This window comes from Hemiscyllium ocellatum, chromosome 13, assembly GCF_020745735.1.
Source record: "Hemiscyllium ocellatum isolate sHemOce1 chromosome 13, sHemOce1.pat.X.cur, whole genome shotgun sequence".
Taxonomy (NCBI): domain Eukaryota; kingdom Metazoa; phylum Chordata; class Chondrichthyes; order Orectolobiformes; family Hemiscylliidae; genus Hemiscyllium; species Hemiscyllium ocellatum.
Window position 1 is genome coordinate 61,253,559 of NC_083413.1, and position 22,731 is coordinate 61,276,289.

The following is a 22,731-nucleotide window of genomic DNA, read 5'->3' on the forward strand; positions in this document are numbered from 1 at the left end:
TATCTGCTTGCCCTCCATAAACCTGACGTCATCTAAATTTAGTTGCCTGTGCCTTACTTGTATCAAGTTCCATTCACACATCATCACTGTATTTGATGACCTGGGGATATTTTAAAATTCTTTCCTTTATTTACGTCCCACGGTAGCCATTGTTCTTTCTATTGTTTTAACTTTCTCTAATCCTCTTACCCTCCAAGATCATCCCAGGTCCTTCAATTCTGGCCTCTTGAAAGTCCCCAATTTAATAACTCTCCAATTAATGGGCATGTTTTAAGCTGTCATGGCCCTAAAACCTGAAATTACCTCTTTGCACTACTTTCCTACCTTCCTTCTAAGACTGTCCTTAAAATTTAATTTTCGACCGAGTTTTTGGTCATGTGCCTTAATTTTTCTTCATGTGTTTCAGGTTGAATTATGATTATGCTTGTGTGAAAATCATTCGGAGACTTTGCTGCATTAATGATGCTTTACAAATGCTTCTTGCTGTTGAATTGCTTAGATTATGAAAAGCAATTAATCAGATTTGTCCTTTAGCATTCACCTCAAAGGGTAAAGTGTGTTCACACTACTTGTAAGTTTTTAACAGAACACTAGACAATTTCCTGATAGGTATAATTAGAATGACCCAAAATATGAAATTACAAATTCACATAAATGTCAGCAGTTGTCAACATTATTATGTAAAGTCGACAACTATACATCTGTGCAGTTAAAAGTAAAACTTTGTAAGCTGCTATCAGTAATGTCGTCCTCCCCCATAAGTTGCTATTTTGCCAAAAAAAAGTGTTGGAAAATTAAGAAAATTGGATAGCATCTTGTGGAGAAAGAAGAGTTAATGTTTTTAATCGAATATGATTATCCCTCAGAATTGACTGAAATGTGATGGGTTCCATGCTGTTGAAAGGTGATGGGGGGGAGAGAGAAATAAGGGGAGGGTCTGGAATAGGATAGTGGGCTGGAGAAATTAAATGACAATGATGAAATGGAACAAAAAGTAAAGAGAGTGGACATAGCTATATTAAAGAAACAAAGTATTTCTCCAGAGTGAACATGAAAGAAACAGGTACATTTTCAGATTTTAGAAGCATCAAGATGTTTAGAGAGAAATCAGGAATATGACATTGAGGTAAAGGATCAGCCATGATCATATTGGCTGATGGAGCAGGAGTACAGGGCCTAATTACCTACTCCTGCTCTTAGTTTCAATGTTTCTATCAATGATGTAATAATGAACTCTCAGTCCTAGAGTAAAAACGTGAAAAACAATATTCTTCCTGTCTCACACACACATTTCTGTCATTAGTCTGCTGCACTGATCAAATGAATTTTCATGCAAATTTATCTTCCAGTTAAGTGATTTACAGCCCTCTGAATTCAATGTTGAGTTCACCAATTTCAAACCATGAGCTCTGTCTTCATTTTGATTCTGCATTTTTTTTGCCATGTGCTGATATAAATCTTGCTTTATTCTTTATTAAAGTTTGTTCACATTTCAAATTCTGCCTTTATCGCATATGTTTATCCCAATCATTACAACGTTGTCTGTAAAATTATTGAATTATAGTCTGTTTTTTTTACATCTTGGTTTGCCATCCAGGAGAATTATTCAATCTAATTGCTTGCTTTCCAGTTTGCATCACTGGCTCTGTATGTCATATGAACAACCTAGTAAAGTAGAAAGTTAAAAATCACACAACACCAGGTTATAGTCTAATAGATTTATTTGGAAGCACTAGCTTTTGGAAAGCTGCTCCTTCGTAGACAATCACCTGATGAAGGAACAGTGCTCTGAAAGCTAGTGCTTCCAAACAAACCTGTTGGACTATGACCTGGTGTTTAGCGATTTTTAACTTTGTACACCCCAGTCCAACACAGGCATCTCCAAAATCATGACTAGTGAAGTAGAGCAGTCTCAAAGGTGCAGCCCAGACATCACAGTAGGCAAAATCCATCTGGGTATAACAGTGCAGGCTTGATGTTCGAGATTGACAGTCACATCAATATAGGGAAGGCTAACACTTCAGAGTTTAGCAAGTTTTTTTGGACAATCTTTGTCAGAGTCAATAGCAAACACTATCCCTATTCTGTTAACTACAAACTCCGGGCAATTGTCATAAATATTCCCCTCTGCAAATTTTGTTATTCCTTGGCAGAATATCCTCTGGAATCTCAAAGTTAAAAGAAATGCAACTAGTTACTACCAAAACAAATTGAGCACTTATTCAGTAATAACATAAATCATACTGTTTTGAGCTTTTTAATTAACATACCTCTCCTTGATCCCTGTTCAACTATCTAGTTCTGCTGGATACAGTTATTAAGTTGATTGTTTTATTGACTTCTAATTTATTGTTGACCCAAGTCGTCATGTACTTTTTTCAAAAATACAAAATCAAATCTAAACTCTGACACAATGCACTGATTGAATTGGGATTGGGTTTGAATTTTTGATTGAATACTGCCCTCAGGCTTTTTGTGATTTCACTGAGCTGATAGTGAAAATGGTTTAAACTGTTTCTCTTTTTGCTTCCCCTTCCAAGTACATCAGTATACTGTGCCTCAACTACTCTTTGGCAATGATTTGGAGATGCCGGTGTTGGAGTGGGATATACAAAGTTAAAAATCACACAACACCAGGTTATAGTCCAACAGGTTTAATTGGAAGCACACTAGCCTTTCGGAGCGTCACTCCTTCATCAGGTGATAGTGGAGGGCTCAATCCTAACACACAGAATTTATAACTAAAATTTACAGTGTGATGTAACTGAAATTATACATTGAAAAATTGATTATCTGTTAAGCCTTTCATCTGTTAGAATACTGTGATAGTTTCACTTATTTCATGTGTAAATCACAAAATCTTTTTAAAAAAAAGTTGCATTCTCTGGTTAGCTGTTAACAATGGTGAGAGCTAGACAATATGTTGAAGGTGTTGGACCCCCTGTGTTCTCTGTCTATGCCATGATGTTTGGATTGATTCTAATCTAAAAAGTGAGATTACGGAGTTTTACATGAATTCATGCCGTTTTTGAGCTCAGAGTTCTACATGAATGCATGCAGTTCTTGAACAAAGTACAATGTAACCCTGCAAGTACAAATTCACCCCACAAAATATATGTGTGCATGTGGGTCTTTGTGTGTGTGTGTGTGTGTGTGTGTGTGTGTGTGTGTCTGTCTGTCTGTCTGTGTTGGGGTTGTGAGTAGGAGAAAGTGTATGTGTGTTTGTGTAGTGAGTGCAGAGTGTCCTAGGTCTGTGAGGGAGGTCTGCCTCTTTGGTAAAGTAGCAGAGGCAGAGTAATTTATTATTCTTCTGGACAGCTTACCATAATGTTATAATTCATAATGTGTATGATATCGCAGTGTCAAAATGATCCAATTTCCTATCTCAAACAAGAATTTCAGTAAAAATCCTAATGAGTTATATTTTCTAAATTAATTTAATCTTAATTATCGAGAAAATAAATAATTTCTCATTGCATCCAAACCTTATCACACCTTAAAGCATCTAATGCGTGATAAATTATTTTGAACAGAGGTCCCTGTTTTCTGTAAACAAATACAGCAGCCATTTTGTTTTAGACACTGCACTGTGCATGAAGGTATGAGATAAATGAGAAAATAACCTAGTGTTATCTAAGGGAAGAGAGTTCACTGAAATGTCACAAGAGCTCATTGTTCTCCCTTGAGAAGTGTTGTGGTATCTTTAACATTTGTCTGAATCACTGGAGAAGTCAGACATGGCTTAATGTTAATAACGATATATATAATGATACAACTCTGTAACTCAACAGTTACATGATCAAGACTCTAAGAGGAGAAAAATGGAAGAACCATATGAGGGAGCTCTAACGAGTATTCTATATATGACAAAGTGAAAACACAGTTTTACAAGACTTACTGAGAGTTGGATGATGGTTACACTTAGATAAGTTAAAAGACAAAAGATTCAGGGTAGGAAAAACCTAGTGAAGTAGGGCAGTCTCTAAAGTACAGCCCAAACATCACAGTAGGCAGAATCCATATGGGTATAACAGTGCAGGCTTGAGTTAATGGGAGCAATACAGTTCATGGAGATGGACACCTGAGCAAAAAATCAATTTTCATTTTGCATCTCATCTGATATACAACAACTCCATCAGTAATTCTAAATTTCTTCATTGTGGCCTGGACCAACAACGCTTGGAATGAGAATTCAAGACATCAACAACTGGACAAAACTAACGTTCCTTAATTAAGCTTGCCAAAAGGTCGACTGAAAGATTTGTAAAGAAATTCTTCATGACTTTTGGGATTCAGTGTCAACATGACAGATTGTCACTTGCTGGCAGTGAGAAAAAAAACAGGTGAAAATGTGTTGCTGGTTAAAGCACTGCAGGTTAGGCAGCATCCAAGGAATAGGAGATCCGACTTTTCGGGCATAAGCCCTTCATCAGGAATGAGGCGAGTGTGCCAGGCAGGCTAAGATAAAAGGTAGGGAGGAGGGACTTGGGGGAGGGGCGATGAAGATGTGATAGGTGGAAGGAGGTCAAGGTGAGGGTGATAGGCCGGAGTGGGGTGGGGCGGAGAGGTCAGGAAGAAGATTGCAGGTTAGGAGGGCGGTGCTGAGTTGAGGGAACCGACTGAGACAACGTGGGGGGAGGGGAAATGAGGAAACTGGAGAAATCTAAGTTTATTCCTTGTGGTTGGAGGGTTCCCAGGGGGAAGATGAGGCGCTCTTCCTCCAGCCGTAGTGTTGTTATGTTCTGCCGGTGGAGGAGTCCAAGACCTCATTTTTTACCCGAAGAAAAAAAACAGGTTTCATTTTGCTGACCAGAATGATCTTTCAACAGTAGTAAGAGTGGTGTGAGGTTCTATTAAAGTGGATATATTTTAGTCAGATTTAGGTGTAGGCAGTTAAACTACTTTTGTACAATGTATCTCCAAGAATGTACTATTTGGATTTGAGCAAATGACAATAGGAGATACACTGGGAAAATGACCAGGCTAAGGGAGGAAATGTGTTGTTGAACAGCAAAGGTGCTGGTGAAGTAGTAGTGGATGATGATCTATCCCAGAATAATGTTTTTTTTAAACAAAAGTTAGATTAACAACATTTTCTGTTGGAGTTACATCAGTTTCTCACATGACTAAATTGGGCAGAGACAGTAGATCACTTAGAGACCTGTTCAGCTAACTGCCTGTAGACTGCTATCATTTTTGCCTCAGGTGACCTACCCAATCACAGACAAAGGACAGCAGGGAACTCAATTGATACCTCCAGATTTCTGGGAAATCAACTCCTCCCCCTCCTTGAGGCAACTGCAATTTAGTAAGTTTGATGAGGGGCCGTCCACGATGCCAGACAAAGGAACCAAACCATCCCTTCCACCCCCCACCCCACTCCGGCGACCTCTCCGCCCCCACCCCACTCCGGCGACCTCTCCGCCCCCACCCCACTCTGGCCTATCACCCTCACCTTGACCTCCTTCCACCTATCACATCTCCATCGCCCCTCCCCCAAGTCCCTCCTCCCTACCTTTTATCTTAGCCTGCTTGGCACACTCTCCTCATTCCTGATGAAGGGCTTATGCCCGAAACGTCGAATTTCCTATTCCTTGGATGCTGCCTAACCTGCTGTGCTTTAACCAGCAACACATTTTCAGCAAACATTATAGGGAGCATACGTATGGAATAAAGCAAATGAGGAAGAACATTCATCTTAATGAGAGATATTTGGCCCAGCCATGAAATTGGAACAGCCTCCCATCTGTGGAGATCCCACTTAATACTGTCGAGCAAGTGAGCAAAGTTAGTCCGAAATAACCGATCAAACTTGGGGGTAATAAAAATGCCGAGGTATCAGACCCTCCCCGTGACCACTTAAAAGGGAACTTAGGGCCACCTTCAACTTCTGGCACATCCTTGAGGTTCCCCAAAGGCTTAGCCTCCGATTTTGCAAAGTTAATCTTTTATCTTGAAATAGCCCCAAATGAATTGATACATTGTATCAAATGGGGTACGGAGGTCATCGGGTTTGATAAAAACAGAAGTTCATCATCGGCATGCAGTGTAATCTTGTGTACCCTCGATCCCACTTTCGGAGCGGTTATGTGGACCTTCTGACGAATGGCCTCTGCCAATGGTTCCATCACCAATGTAAACAACAACGCTGAAAGGGGACAGCCTTGATGACTACCCCTAACAATCCTAAAGTTCCCAGACTTCACCCCATCGGTGATGACCGCAGCCAGAGGGTGGCGAAATAAAACCTCCATCCACCTAGCAAAGACCCCACCCAATCCAAACAGTTCTAAAACATAAAACAGATATGGCCATTCCCCCTGGCCAAATGCTTTTTCTGCATCTAAGGAAATGACCAACCCCTGAATCGATCGTTGTTGACAAACTTGGACCATATGTATCAACCTTCTAATATTATTAGAGGACTTACAGCCCCTTATAAAGTCTATCTGGTCCTCTTTAACAAAATAGGTCAACACCTTTTCCAACCTCAGCGCCAAGATCTTAGACAGAATCTTGAAATCTGAACTTAATAGAGAGATGGGACTTTATGAGGCACACTGCTCAGGAACCTTCCCCTTCTTAAGAATTAGGGAAATATTAGCTTCTCTCAAAGATGGTGGTGAGCAATCATGCATATAGGAGTGATTGTACATCTCCAACATCAGCCCTGACAGAACCCTTATAAACTCTTTATAAAACTCACCCGGAAGACCATCAGGGCCAGGCGCTTTCCCACTCTGAAGTTGCCTAGCTGCCTCCAGTATTTCCTGAACTGTCAAGGGGGCATTAAGGAGAGAGGCCTATTCCAAGGTTACCCCTGCGAAGTTCAGGTTCTTAAAAAAGGCCTCCATTTTAGCTCTCCTGTCCTCGCAACCTTCAGACCGATACAATTCAGAGTAAAAACTCTGAAGCGCTTCATTAATCCTTTTGGCATCATATGTAAGGACCCCAGGCATTGTTGTTGATTGCAGTAATGGATTGGGGAACACGCATTTTCCTAGTTAGGTATGCTAAATACTTCCCTGGCCTATCCCCATATTCGAACAGCCTTTGTCTAACAAAAGCAAGTTCTTTCTTTGCGTTTTGTGTCAGTATTAAATTCACGGCAGCCCGGAGGGCCGTGCTCCGCTTAGTCACTGAAGGCTGTGCAAAATGTGTTGCCTCGCCAGCTTTCAATCATGTCTCACATAGATGCTGCTGCTCCTCCTCCTGTCATTTCCAGTTAGCCAAATAGGAAATAGCTGATCCCCCAAATAAGGCCTTAACGGTCTCCCATAGCATAGACAGACTACTAGCCGTGCCTGAGTTGATAATCAAGAATTCCTGAAACTCCTTCAAAAAGTATTCCACAAATTTGGAATCCTTAAGGAGAAAAGGGTCCAAATGCCAGTGCCGCAAACCTAATGCCTCACTCTTGACCTTAACCTCCAAACATATCGCCGCGTGATCGGAGATAGCTATATTCCCAATTTTACAACCCATAATTGAATCCAGAAGGGCCAAGGGAGCCAGAAAGAGATCAATCCTCATGTGACATTCATGTGGGTTTGAAAATAAGGTGAAGTCCCTGCCTGTAGGGTGAAGATATCTCCAAATGTCCACCAGTCCCAGCTCCTCGCGTAAGTCACCTGTTTGGCCTGTGAAGAAATAATTGGGGGCCCACAAGGCATCCTGTCCACTGTCAGATCCAAAAGACAATTAAAATTCCCCCCTATAATAATGTGCTGTGTTCCAAGGGCACTCAGCTTCGAGAAAGCACTAATCAAAAATTGGAGATGATGCGCCGGAGGACAATAGACATTTAAAATGCCATATTCCTCCCCGTGTATCAGGGCTTTAAGTATCACCACCGTCCCTGCTCATCTTTCACCTGCTCTAATAATGAGAATGGAAGATTTTTCTGGATAAGTACTGCCACTCCCCTACTTTTAGTAGTAAAGGATGAAAAGAATACCCATTCGTAACCCTCCCCATTGTAGCTCCAGGTATTCCCCAAAATCAAGATGGGTTTCCTGCGACAAAGCAATTTCAATCCTTTCCCTCTTAAGGCTAGAAAGCACTTTTTTCCTTTTAACAGGCAAATGACTTCCCTTGATGTTCCAGGTGCACCATTTAATAAGACATTTAGCCATATCTCCTTATAGGGACCCTTTGAGGGAGAACCCTGCTTACAAAGTGCCAAGCACAAGTAAATAAAGACTCATAGAGCCAAAGAATTATGTATACAAAAACTGCCCTATCATAAATACAAACAACTATTACGACCAAAAAAACTACAAAGAAAACCAACTAAAAAACCTTGAATGGAGGAGTCTCCCCTCTACCCATAGGGGGCACTCACCCTACCCATCCCCTTCTTCACACCTCCTTTAAGCCCAGCCTTAGATGAGAATAAAAAAAAACAAGGAGATGATCTTTAAATCAACAGAAAAAGAAAGACAATTTCAGGATGAGCACTCCATCCATCCTTGGCTTCATGTCACACCCTACCTTTGACTAAAAGAGAAGAACAAACAACAAAAGGGGAAGAAAACAAAGAACATCCACAAAATTTCCCATTATAAAATCAAGTTATATAAAAAAGGAACAACATATTCCAAGTGTTTTTCGCAAAAAAATTATTAGGGAGAAAGAGTGGGGAAAAAAAAGAAGGGAAAATATGGGGAAGGAAGGAAAAGAGGATGAACATTAACCAGATTCTTCAGGCCAGTCTGTCTATTTTAAAGTGCCAACAAAGTTTTTAACTTTATCCACTGAGTCAAATGTATAAACTGAGTCCATGTGGCTGAAATGCAGCACTGAGGGGTATCTCATGGAATACTGGATGCCCAGGTTCATCAGCGTCTTTTTAACTTCATCAAAGGAATTCTGCTTTCGAGTTAACCCTGCCGATAAATTCTGGAAAAACATGATTTTTGACCCCTTGTACAGCAGTGCTTGCGGATCATTTCCTAGTAATCTAGAGGCTTCTGTTACTTTTTACTTGTCCTTATATGAGTGGAATTGCAGTAGGACAGGGCATGGGTGTTGCACCGGACCTGACCTGTGCACTGTAACCCGATAAGCCCTTTCAATCTGCAGCCTGCTGGACTCGATGTGAAAGCCCAAAAATGTCAGCAGCCAGCTTTCAAAGAAGCTGACTGGCTGCTCACCTTCCTCACCTTCAGGGAGCCCGACAATTCGAAGATTTATCTTCCCACCTCAATTTTCGAGTTCGTCAATATAGTCTCACAAGGCGTCACCTCTCACTCCAGCACCTGGATCCGACTGGATGAGGACTCCATTGCCATTTCCGAGGCCGTGGTTTGATCCTCCACCTCCTTCAACCGCTCCCTGAGACCCTGCATCTCCTGCTCATGCTTCTGCAGTATGGATGTGATAGATTGGACCTGGGCATGAATCTCCCCACGGATCTCGTGAATCGCAGCCCCAACTTTCAAGGTAAGTCTCTCCATCGCCGTAGCCAATTCCTGTGAGTCTGTCAGGTCCCCGGGGGGTTCAGGAGAAGCTGCTGCTGCAGTCTCTGGTGTGGTAGGTGCTGCAGGGGAGTGCCCTTCCTGCTGCTGTTTGCTCAATCCTTTTCTCTTCGGCATCCTTCCCACTCCCGAATACTAACAAATATGTGTTCTGTAAGGTTTTAAACTAATTATTCCACCACATAACTTGGCCAGGGATGGCAAAAAACATCAGTATGCCATGGCTGTTAGGCAGAGCTGTCCACCGCAGTTCTACAGAATCACCGCCATCTTGCTGAGTCCCAACATATCATCTTTTAATGATGTCAAGAAAGTATTGAGCTCTATGAATGCTGGTGTAATGATTAGATGGAGTAGCATTTAAAATTTGCTGAGGTCAGTGGTGGAGCTAATAGGTGTGCAACAAGCTTTCCCTACTAACCTTTTGCTGAAGTAATAAATTGCTGCTAACAAATATACACTGGCCTGAATTTTACTGAAACGAAGCTAAGTGTCAATTTCAAGGGGTTCCATGGAAGATTTTTCTCTGTAAGCCTTAGCAAATTTTCTCACACCATTTTCAGCAGCTCAACTCATTCGCTATGCCAAAAAGGCATAGCCCTCTCTTGCTATTGTCTACTCAGCAATGGCAGACATAATCGCCATTACTAGAACATGCCAAGATTTCTGGTGGCGGAACCACTTAACAAGTGATGCCATCCAGAAGCTGCCCTTCACAGTGCACATAGTAAGAGGGGAAACAAACAAAACTGCCTCTCATGGCACACTGCATGACCCTTGTGTTGCAAATACAAGTGTACATGCATATGCGTATTGCTGTTTAAGGGCCAAGATACCCAGGTTACCCATCAATACCATTTCTCCATTTTAGAACCTGGGCTGTGGGAGTGAACGTTTTTCCCTTTGCCCAGTGCAGTTTAATATTTTCTCATTGTTCAATGCAGAGCATCACACACCGGAAAGTCTTCAAACAGTTGAAAATGGTCAACGTTATTCAGTAAAACAAAGAAAAAAAAGCAACAAAAGGCAGTAGTTGCCCCTAGGAACAGACAACGAGTGCTTGACTTTCGAGCAACAACAAATTTTCAGTCGATTAATAATCATAGTGCCATGGCCACTGCTGTACCAGATCCATTGGCCACACTTCCAAGAAACCTGTTATATCAAACGGAATAAGTCTTTACTAATGTCAATGTTGACCATTCACATCATACGTGAAAGATCTAGCATACTCTTCCAGACAGTGGAACAGGGAGGACTCTGACAAGTTCCGATGTACGAAGCACGAGCAGTGCTGTGCAAACACAGCAAGAGATTGTGAGTGCAGTAAGATTACTGGGAAATTTTACCACCCCACATCACCCAAGTAAGACTGCATTGCATGTAAGAGCATGTTGGAAAACACAGTACTTGCAATTCAAGGTCAGACGAAATGAGTTCCATGGTCCTGGGCAGCCTATAAGATTTTGGATTGTTTCTGTGACTTGTGACTTCAATGGCAAAGCACTTTGTGAATTCAGGAGTTTCATATGGTTGTATTTGCAACTACAAATGTCCAATCTAAAAGTCAGGAAATCCTCTTGCCTGATCAGATAAAGGCTTTTAAGCATAAACTTGATTATCTGTTGTCAGTATCAAGGGAATTAAAAGCAAACAGGACGCTCTTTATGATACAGGAGAATTCAACCAGTAAAGTACTTTTATCTCGGCAAAAAAACTAAATAAAGCAATTAACACCATCATGTGACACTGTCAGAAATACTGGAGCAACTATTACTTCCTGCCTAATTTGTGAAAGGCCAGGCTTTTGCTGTTAATAAATTACTTGAATTATACAAGTCTGTAGGGAAAGACAAAAGCAAATTGTTGAAATGATTATGTGTCTACAGACGGAGAGGAAATGTCATTTATCCTTTCACTTTCCATGGATCCCAGTCAGCTGTGACATACTAATTTCACCCCTATAACCTAGGTGTGAATTGTGACAAAATGCTGTGATCCATTGAGATTTAATCAAGGTATTGTTGTCTATTTATTGTTGTGTTTTGAATGTTACTTTCACAAAGCAGTCATTTCAAATGAATTTGAGCAGTAAACACTGCTTGAATCATCTGTCTAAAAACACAGTTCCCGGGTCACTGTAAAACCCTTCATTTATCTCCAAATTTCTCTGTCGATCAAAACATGTAAGTAGTCTCCATCACAAACCAGCTGCAAACCATTGTCCAGAAAATGCGTTTGATGAAAATGAGCAACTCAATAAAAGGCAATGTGTTGAACCAGGCACCAGTGTGCTTTCACCTTATATTGCGTTAAATAAAATCATAAAAACTTTCTCTTTATCTATAACTAAAACAGTAATGTAAACTTCAAATAATGAAAGAAAGGTAAATCCTTGATGCCAGACTGTTGGTGCTTTTTTGATTTGGAGATGCCAGTGTTGGACTGGGGTGTACAAAGTTAAAAATCACACAACACCAGATTATAGTCCAACAGGTTTAATTGGAAGCACACTAGTTTTCGGAGTGACGCTCCTTCATCAGGTGGTTGTGGAGGACACAATTGTAAGGCACAGAATTTATAGCAAAAATTTACAGTGTGATGTAACTGAAATTATACATCGAAAAATACCTTGATTGTCTGTTGAGTCTTTCATCTGTTCGAATACCATGCTTTTTTGTTCTTACTGAAATGATAAAAATCTGTCTAAAGAGCCAAATGAAGTCTTAGTAGTCCAAGGCGTTTCTTGTAGTTTATTTGATGGTGGATAGAATGCTTTACTAAGTGGATATATGATTTGGAGATGCTGGTGTTGGACTGGGGTATACCAAGTTAAAAATCACACAACACCAGGTTATAAGTTCACTAGAGAATGTGACTTTAAAAAAGTTCTGGGATTTACATATGAAAGAACTCAAACCAACATATTCATTCGAAACCAGGTCTTTTTCAATATATAATTTTAGTTACATCACGCTATAAACTTTTGCTATAAAGTCTGTGTCTTATGATCTTTTACTCCACAACCACCTGATGAAGGTGCAGTGCCCCAAAAGCTAGTACTTCCAAATAATCCTGTTGGACTATAACCTGGTATTGTGTGATTTTTAATTAAGTGGATGTATGCATCAGATTAGGCTATGCATTTGTCAATAAGTCACCGGCTAGAATTCTGCTGCAAGATATGCATTTTCTCAAATACAAAATGGGCACAGGATCTGTCTTGCTTGTCAATACTAGGTAAAAATTGATAAACATGTAGAACAAAACACAGAATTATGAGGGCAACTCATATACACATGCATATGTTTGCATTTTGGCTGAAAAATGTGTTGCTGGAAAAGCGCAGCAGATCAGGCAGCATCCCAGGAGCAGGAGAATCGACGTTTCGGGCATAAGCCCTTCTTCAGGAATGCCCGAAATGTCGATTCTCCTGCTCCTGGGATGCTACCTGACCTGCTGCACTTTTCCAGCAACACATTTTTCAGCTCTGATCTCCAGTAGCTGCAGTCCTCACTTTCTCCTATGTTTGCATTTTATCTACTTAAATCAGAGACAACTGCTAATTTAAAGATTATGAGTTACAAGGAATCTCTTGCTGAATTTTATTGTTTTTCTGTCCCATTTGTAACATGAACAGGATTGGAACCAAAGTTTAAGCCAATAAACGTAGAACAGATGGGATTAAAAAAAAGCCACTGAAGGAAGGAAAATGATTAACACAAAGCATTTCACTGGCTGTTCCCTGACTATAAAATGATTCCCATAAACAGTGCCAATCTGGCAAAGAGTGTTAATTAGCAGAATCATACTCTGTCTCATGAGTAACAAGAACATTATGACCATGAATACAAAATGTATCTGGTAAAAGGGGATGATTGTTAATTTATGACAAGTTATTTTGTATTTTTTAAATTTACATAAAGCTGTGCATTGTTGCAGTGTAACTGTAATAGCATCAATAGGCTACATTTGAGCCGTAAATGAAGATGAAGGGAATACAACCACAATATGAGAGAAAAAATTGTGATGTTAAGGAGAGCAGATAAAAGCAGCGGAAAATTCAACATGAAACCGAAGCTAAAAGCAAAAGAGAAAGGTTAGAGAGAGAAAAATAATGACTGAAAGCAAACATAACAGAAAGCAAATGGAAAAATGATAGAACGCTTGCAGAACAGTGACAGTAAATATTGGACAAAAACCTAGGAACAGTTGTTGAAATAGAGAGTAAATAGCAACTCTCGGTTACAGACAATAATTATTAAAAAAGCACTGGATAGATTTTCCCAGCCAAATAAAAGTCGGTCAGGTACACACATGTGAGAAAGTCCCTGAAAATGATAATGGATTGGTCTATCCTCTTTCAACTTTCTCTGGGATGGATTGCAAGTCCTGTGTGGAACCCTGGCGAAAGCAAGTAAAGTGGTCAGCAATTGACAGCTTATTTAACAAGCAACTGTACCTTCTTTCCCAAAAGCACATACATCCGCATTGTGTCTGCATATTTTGACATTGCCAAACAAGCACACAGCAGGAACGCCTTCTTCAGTGAACTCCATGAGCTGTTTTCAGGGTCTATTGAGGAACTGCTATTCAAAGCACTTCTCTCATAGAAGTACCACAGAGGTAACTGCCAATTTTTTTGATCTCTCATGACACCAGTTATAGTCCAGCAGGTTTATTTGAAATCATAAGTTTTTGGAGTGCTGCCCCTTCATCAGGTGAAGTGACATATGATTTCAAAAAACAGGTTGGACCATAACCTGGTATCATGGGACTTTTGACTTTGCCCACCCCATCCAAAACTGGCACCTCCACAACATAACATCTTGGAAGGCAGTTCATCTGAGCAATATTTCATTCACCTTCAGCTGCAACTCTTTGCCGCAAACTCTAATCATGTCAGGAAGCAGCTCATGTATCTCTACTTGCCATCTCTGCAGAGGGTCAAAGAAACCATGCTCATCTACACAAATGAATTCGCTGTTGCAGAGAGAGCATGATCAGAGTGCTGTGGGATGCCTACCAAATCAAAATCAATGGCTTTATAAGGGAAAGATAGAGAAAACCAAAGGGTGAGTCATTTTGTGCAGCTTCTTGGGAATGCCTGTAAAGAAAGATTGTCAGATGCCTGCATCTCCGGCTCATTCTTCTAACTAAGTATGTTTCATGACACAAGAAGATCAAGAGAAAAGGATCTTAAATAAAATGTTCAAATTTTCTCAGGTTATAACGTACTTTTTTTTAGATTACTTACAGTGTAGAAACAGGCCTTTCAGCCCAACAAGTCCACACCAACCCGCAACCCACTCCCCTACATTTACTCCTTCACCTAACACTATGAGCAATTTAACATGGCCAATTCACCTAACCTGCACATTTTTGTGCTTGTGGGAGGAAACCCACGCAGACAACAGGGAGAATGTGCAAATTCCACACAGACAGTCAGCTGAGGCAGGAATTGAACCTGGGCCTCTAGGGCTGTGAGGCAGCAGTGCTAACCACTGTGCCACCGTGCCGCCCACAAGTACTATACTATATATTTTAAGTACTATACATCATCAGAAATCCAGATTTAATTTTAGGTTGTCATTGAAAAATTACGGCAACATTTTGAAGACTGGCCTTTTCAGTGGGCAGCACGGTGGTTAGCACTGCTGCCTCACAACGCCAGGGACCGGGTTCAATTCCTGACTCAGGCAACTGACTGTGTGGAGTTTACACATTCTCTGCGTGGGTTTCCTCCAGGTGCTCCGGTTTCCTCCCACAGTCCGAAAACGTGCAGGTTAGGTGAATTGGCCATGCTAAATTGCCCGTAGCCTTAGATAAGGGGTAAATGTAGGGGTATGGGTGGGTTGCGCTTTGGCAGGTCGGTGTGGACTTGTTGGGCCGAAGGGCCTGTTTCCACACTGTAAGTAATCTAAATCTAAAAAAATTTCTTGGCGAGGCTATACTCTTGCTGAGGAATGTAATTCATCAAGACAATTTCAAACAAATAAACAATTTTACTTGTGGATTGATTAAAAATAATTTATGCCATAAAAGTTTATGTTACAGAGCAAATATCATCCTCAGCAGGAAGTAAGGACTGTTTCAGTCCAAGGACATTTCCAAAGTTTTATCTGCTGCTTTTCTCAGCAGACTATCAGCAGGCTGTTTAAAGCAATATCCAAAGGACCAACAATGCTCCTTTTCAGCAAAGAATTTTAGGGAATTTCATGCCCTAGGATAAGCCCAGATTTTCCATCTGATTCCTGGTAAGTTTTGATGGTGTAACCAGTGCCATGTCTACTTTGCACATGTTGTAGGTGTGCTCACAGATGGCCGCCTTCAGCTAATCCATTCTATCAGTAGCTCACAGCCCATGGAGAAGCTATTGTGTGGTGATTTTAGTCACTTTTCTTTTCTAATTAAATTAGGAAAGACAGACAGACTGAAAGTAAACAATATTTCAGGCTAGGGAGTGATATCAAGGGATGTCAAAGTGGAAGACTTGGAGAAGGAGTGAGTTAAAATCAGAATGTATTTTAATCACAGTGGTACTATCATTCCCTTGAAAATGGGCATGGTTAAATGAAGAAGACTGTACTCTGATCAAATTGGTCGGCAGGTATTCATCAATTATTCAAATCATCATAGAAATAACATTATTATTTGGAAGTGAGATACCACCTATCATTCACTTTTTGGCACATCTTTTGTGTCATTTTACTATCTTTCTGTAGATTTAAAATAGTAGATACTAAGTATATGTTAAAGAAAAATATTATTTACAATATAAAGGTCATGAATTTACAGTTTTCACAGAATAGTGATCATGGTTGTGGAATTTAATAGCTTAAGCAAAAGTCCCATAATATATTTGAATGAAGATGTTATTCTATTCAGTCAACATAAATCATTGGCTATGATGTTATACTCCACATGGCACACCCTTATTATGAAACAATTCTCTGCACAGCATGACTAAAGACATTGAAATATATTCATATTGCAAAAACAAGCTATTTTGGGGGATGAGAGGCTGAAGCATTCCTTTTTTGCCATCTCTTTGAAATATTATTAATAATTAAAAATATGTTTTCAATGGTGTTGCTCATAAAAGGAGCTAAGGATTGAGTCTTTTATAATAGGATTAGATTACTTACAGTGTGGAAACAGGCCCTTTGGCCCAACAAGTCCACACCGACCCGCCGAAGCGCAACCTACCCATACCCCTACATTTATCCATTACCTAACACAATGGGCAATTTAGCATGGCCAATTCACCTGACCCGCACATCTTTGGACTGTGGGAGGAAACCGGAGCACCCGGAGGAAACCCACGCAGACACGAGGAGAACGTGCAAACTCCACACAGTCAGTCACCCGAGTCGGGAATTGAACCTGGGTCTCAGGCGCTGTGCGGCAGCAGTGCTAACCACTGTGCCACTGTGCCGCCAAATAATAATAAAATGTTAATAATAAAATGTGACCAATAAAGTGACAGGAAGTAAGGGTGACATTTATATGAAGCATACATTAAGTGCAAGAATTGTAGTCCATTGTGTCAGAATTTGCTGAAAAATAATGCTGTGAGAAGGACATGTGCCGTTATTATTGTGCAACTCAGACAGTAAGCATGCGGTCAGAAAGGATATGCTGTGTTTTGCAAATCACTGTACAGTGCTGGTCAGTTTTGTGTCATTCTACTGTTAACCTCATGCAAAAACTCATCATATATTAACCAGCCCAATAGTATACTGCTGAATTGTCACATTAATATTTATGTCGGGTAATTAATAGTGCAGATCCCCTTTTAGCAATATGAGAGTTGTTAATGATTGCCAATCAGTCTCTCTGGCTCAGAAAGTGAATAATTAAAAGTGTGTCATCATTCCTTTAGGTTGTGAATTGTGGATTAAAAAAAAAATTGCACGTGAAGGGAAAAAAACAGTAAAGAAAGAGCAACATTTGGAAATTAATGTACTGGTCATACTGCAGCACAATACATGACAAGTTAGACCAGGTGTCACATTCACTAGTTTTATTGGTTTCTCCTTCTGGGGTTTTATCCTTGGCTTTTTGTTCTGTTTCATTTTCTGTCCATTTTGATCGAATCTTTCTTTCTGTCATTTTATTCTCCATCTGTACCTGATTTAACTGAATTCGCCAATTCTAATTCACCTTTCTACTTTGTCTTATTTCTGTTTCCTTCTCAGTCCTTTAATCACACAGTTAAAGAAAGAACTCGCTGGTCTCTCATTCACTAAAGTCTCAAATGCCCCTCCTGTCATCAACTTGCATTTCCAGCGATTTACAGGCCAAAAGGTTTTACGCAGAAGATTTCACTGCACTTTGGATGCTGCCTGAACTGCTGTGCTCTTCCAGCACCACTAATCCAGAATCTGGTTTCCAGCATCTGCAGTCATTGTTTTTACCTCGTTTAAGCAGAAGAGTCAAGCCTGTGTTTTTTTTTAAAGTCACTGTACATTCCAGCAAGATTTGGATCATTAAAGGCACTTTTAAAAATACATCAGATAGTGATTTGAAGAAAACTGCAAAAATAAGAGACAGTTAAATGTTTTATCTCTGAATTTTTCTGTAAATGAGAATCCATATAAGACAATAACATACATAATTAGGTTGATTTAGGATGATCCCTTTTCTTTGATCATGGAAAAGAGATGATTATCATCTCTTCAAATTCCAGAAAAGGCAAGATAGAGTTCACACATTGGAGTACATGCTCAGCTGGCAGAGTTGGATGCAAATATTTAATATTTTAGATATTAGACTGAAGAACGTGCACTTCAACATGTGTTTCATTAAGGCAAACTGCATCCAATTGAATATAATTCCATAATGCATAGGCCCAATGGAAAATGCAGTTCCCGAGTCCCTAGAGCTTGTTAAGACCAGGGTTAAAATTAAAATATTGAAAACACAATGGCTCACTTTAGATTTCAGTAATTTTCTCATTATGCACATTGTTTGTAAGAAATGACTTCCTGACAGTCCCACTCTGCAGTCAGCCCATGTGTGCAGCGGGGATAAGCAAACCTTTTGTTCCCCACACAGAGTCTGGATATTACAGCTGTCACAGATCGACACCTGCCAAACTATTCTCTTAATACATCTATGTAAGCCTTTATTATGTATATGAAGATCTGTCTAAGAAGGGGGACTGAAATGAAATCAGACACATCTGTGTTATTTCTAAGTGTATACTTGCCAATTTAATATAATTGCCTCAGCTGAACAATTCCATCCAATGCTCATATATTTATTAATAAAGAAAGCACACTGTTAATAGGTGGATCTCGCAAGTTGTTTTTCATGTTTGCATTACAGTTTGTCAAAAATATGCAGTGATGTTAGCAGTATGAATGTAGCTGTCCTCATCTGAGTAAGGACGGCAGGCAAGGAGAAGGGAATTGTCTTTTATGTACAAAGTTAGAAATCACACAACACCAGGTTATAGTCCAACAGGTTTAATTGGAAGCACACTAGCTTTCAGAGCGACGCTCCTTCATCAGGTGATAGTGGAGGGCTCGATCATAACACAGAATTTATAGCAAAGATTTACAGTGGGATGTAACTGAAATTATACATTGAAAAATTGATTGTCTGTTAAATCTTCCATCTGTTAGAATACAGTGATAGTTTCACTTCTTTCATGTGTAAATCACAAAACCTTTTTTTTAAAGTTGCATTCTCGGGTTAGCTGTTAACAACGGTGATAGCTAGACAATATGTCTTTTTTGTAACACATTAATTCTAGAACAATTAATTTGCTAAGTAATTTATATTCCTAATCGCAGTTGTTAGAATGAATAATGTTGCAATCCTGCTACCATCAACCTGTAATGTTTAAAGAAAGTCAATTAATTAATTTCAGAATAGTATTCCCGTTACCTTACTCGAGTCATAGAGTCAAGGGGATGTACAGCACGGAAACAAACCCTTTGGTCCAACGCGTCCATGTCAACTTAGATTTCCTAAGATAATCTAGTCCCAATTAGAACCCATCATTTCTATTGTGGGGATATGGAGCAGACTGCAACTGCCCTGACAGCCCTAGCCTATAGTCTCACCCCATTTTCAAGACTGATCTAGGCACAAGGAAAGGTTAGACCTACATTCATTTCTATTGTTCTGATGGCTGGGGGAGGGGGAGGAGTCATTCTCTCAACATTGTTTTGGGAAACAAAAATCTTCATTTTTTTTAACTTTTCCTCACTACTGATTTTGAATGAATTATACTCTCAGTTGTGTTTATTTTCCACAGAAAATGAAAACATGACATTTTAATCTACTGCTTTCAGGTTGCTCAACTGATTTAGCTAATGCCAGAGGATTGTATATATTGTGAAAAGGATCACAGTCAGCACTTATTGAAAAATTGGCTCCTTCAATATCTATGTAAAAAAGAGTGACAAAATGAAGATTTATTGATTTCACGTTAGTTTTATCGATTATTCCAGAAAACATTATATTTGATGCTTAATAATTCAGATTGAATGGACAAATGAAACATGAAGGAAGGATTAAGTATGCCTCCCCTATTCAAAAATGCATGCTATCCCTGCAATTAATGCAAAAACCCTATTCTAGCAGCATTACAGATTTCGGTCGCTAAATTATAGGCTTTGGTATTTTCCATAGAAATGTTGATTTCCTCAAATTCATATTGCAAAACAATCTTCGCTGAAGCATTTGTGAAATATTGACGTATATGATCTTCATGCTGCACTCTTCTACTTTTGGGTGTCATTGCTTGTACAAATGCATATACTTTCTAGATTTGGAGATGGGGGTGTTGGACTGGGGTGTACAAAGTTAAAAATCACACAACACCAGGTTATAGTACAACAGGTTTATTTGGAAGTACCAGCTTCCTTCATCAGGTGATTATGCTTCAAAAGCTGAAGCTTCCAAATAAATCTGTTGGACTATAACCTGGTGTTGTGTGATTTTTAGAGTCATAGAGTTATAGAGTCAAAGAGATGTACAGCATGGAATCAGACCCTTCAGTCCAACCCGTCCTTGCCGACCAGATATCCCAACCCAATCTAGTCCCACCTGCCAGCACCCGGTCCATATCCCTCCAAACCCTCCTATACATATAACCATCTACAAATGCCTCTTAAATGTTGCAATTGTACCAGCCTCCACCACTTCCTTTGGCAGCTCATTCCATACATGTACCACCCTCTGTGTGAAAAAGTTGCCCCTTAGGTCTCTTTTATATCTTTCCCCTCTCACCCTAAACCTATGCCCTCTAGTTCTGGACTCCCTAACCTCAGGGAAAAGACTTTGCCTCTTTATCCTATCCATGCCCCTCATAATTTTATAAACCTCTATAAGGTCACCCTCAGCCTCCGACGCTCCAGGGAAAGAGCCCCAGCCTGTTCAGCCTCTCCCTATAGCTCAAATCCTCCAACCCTGGCAACATCCTTGTAAATCCTTTCTGAATCCTTTCACGTTTCACAACATCTTTCCGATAGAAGGGAGGCCAGAATTGCACGCCTAATTGCAGAATTCCAAGAGAGGCCTAATAATTGTCCTGTACAGCTGCAACATTACCTCCCAACTACTGTACTCAATACTCTGACCAATAAAGGAAAGCATACCAAACGCCGTCTTCAGTATCCTATCCACCTGCGACTCCACTTTCAAGGAGCTATGAACCTGCACTCCAAAGTCTCTTTGTTCAGCAACACTCCCTAGGACCTTACCATTAAGTGTATAAGTCCTGCTAAGATTTGCTTTCCCAAAATGCAGCACCTTGTATTTATCTGAATTAAACTCCATCTGCCACTTCTCAGCCCATTGGCCCATCTGGTCCAGATCCTGTGGTAATCTGAGGTAACCCTCTTTGCTGTCCACTACACCTCCATTTTTGGTGTCATCTGCAAACTTACTAACTGTACCTCTTATGCTCATGTCCAAATCATTTATGTAAATGACAAAAAATAGAGGACCCATCACTGATCCTTGTGGCACTCCACTGGTCACAGGCCTCCAGTCTGGAAAACAATCCTCCACCATCACCCTCTGTCTTCTACCTTTGAGAAAGTTCTGTATCCAAATGGCTAGCTCTCCCTGTATTCCATGAGATCTAACCTTGCTGAACGCCTTACTGAAGTCCATATAGATCACATCTATTGCTCTGCCCTCATCAATCCTCTTTGTTACCTCTTCAAAAAACTCAATCAAGTTTGTGAGACATGATTTCCCACACACAAAGCCATGTTGACTATCCCGAATCAGTCCTTGCCTTTCCAAATACATGTACATCCTGTCCCTCAGGATTCCTTCCAACAACTTGCTCACCACCGAGGTCAGGCTCACCGGTCTAGAGTTCCCTGGCTTGTCTTTACCCTCTTCTTAAACAGTGGCACCACATTTGCCAACCTCCAGTCTTCCGGCATCTCACCTGTGACTATCAATGAAACAAATATATCAGCAATCACTTCTCTAGCTTCCCACAGAGTTCTCGGGTACACCTGATCAGGTCCTGGGGATTTATCCACTTTTAACTGTTTCAAGACATCCAGCACTTCCTCCTCTGTAATCTGGACATTTTGCAAGATGTCACCACCTATTTCCCCACATTCTATATCTTCCATATTCTTTTCCACAGTAAATACTGATGTAAAATATTCATTTAGTATCTCCCCCATTTTCTGGCTCCACACAAAGTCCGCCTTGCTGATCTTTGAGGGGCCCTATTCCCTAGTTACCCTTTGTCCTTAATATATTTGTAAAAACCCTTTGGATTCTCTTTAATTCTATTTGCCAAAGCTATCTCATGGCCCCTTTTTGTGCTCCTGATTTCCCTCTTAAGTATACGCCTATTTTCTTTATACTCTTCTAATGATTCACTCGATCTATCCTGTCTATACCTGACATAATTTGGAGATGCCGGTGTTGGACTGGGGTGTACAAAGTTAAAAATCACACAACACTAGGTTATAGTCCAACAAGTTTAATTGGAAGCACACTAGCTTTTGGAGCGATGCTCCTTCATCAGGAGATTGTAGAGGGTTCGATTGTAACACAGAATGTATAGCAAAGATTTGCAGTGTGATGTAACTGAAATTATACATTGAAACATTGATTGTCTGTTAAGCCTTTTATCTGTTAGAATACAGTGATAGTTTCACTTCTTTCATGTGTAAATCACAAAACCCCTTTTTTAAAAAGTTGCATTCTCGGGTTAGCAATGGTGATAGCTAGACAATATGTTCAACACTGCATTCTAACA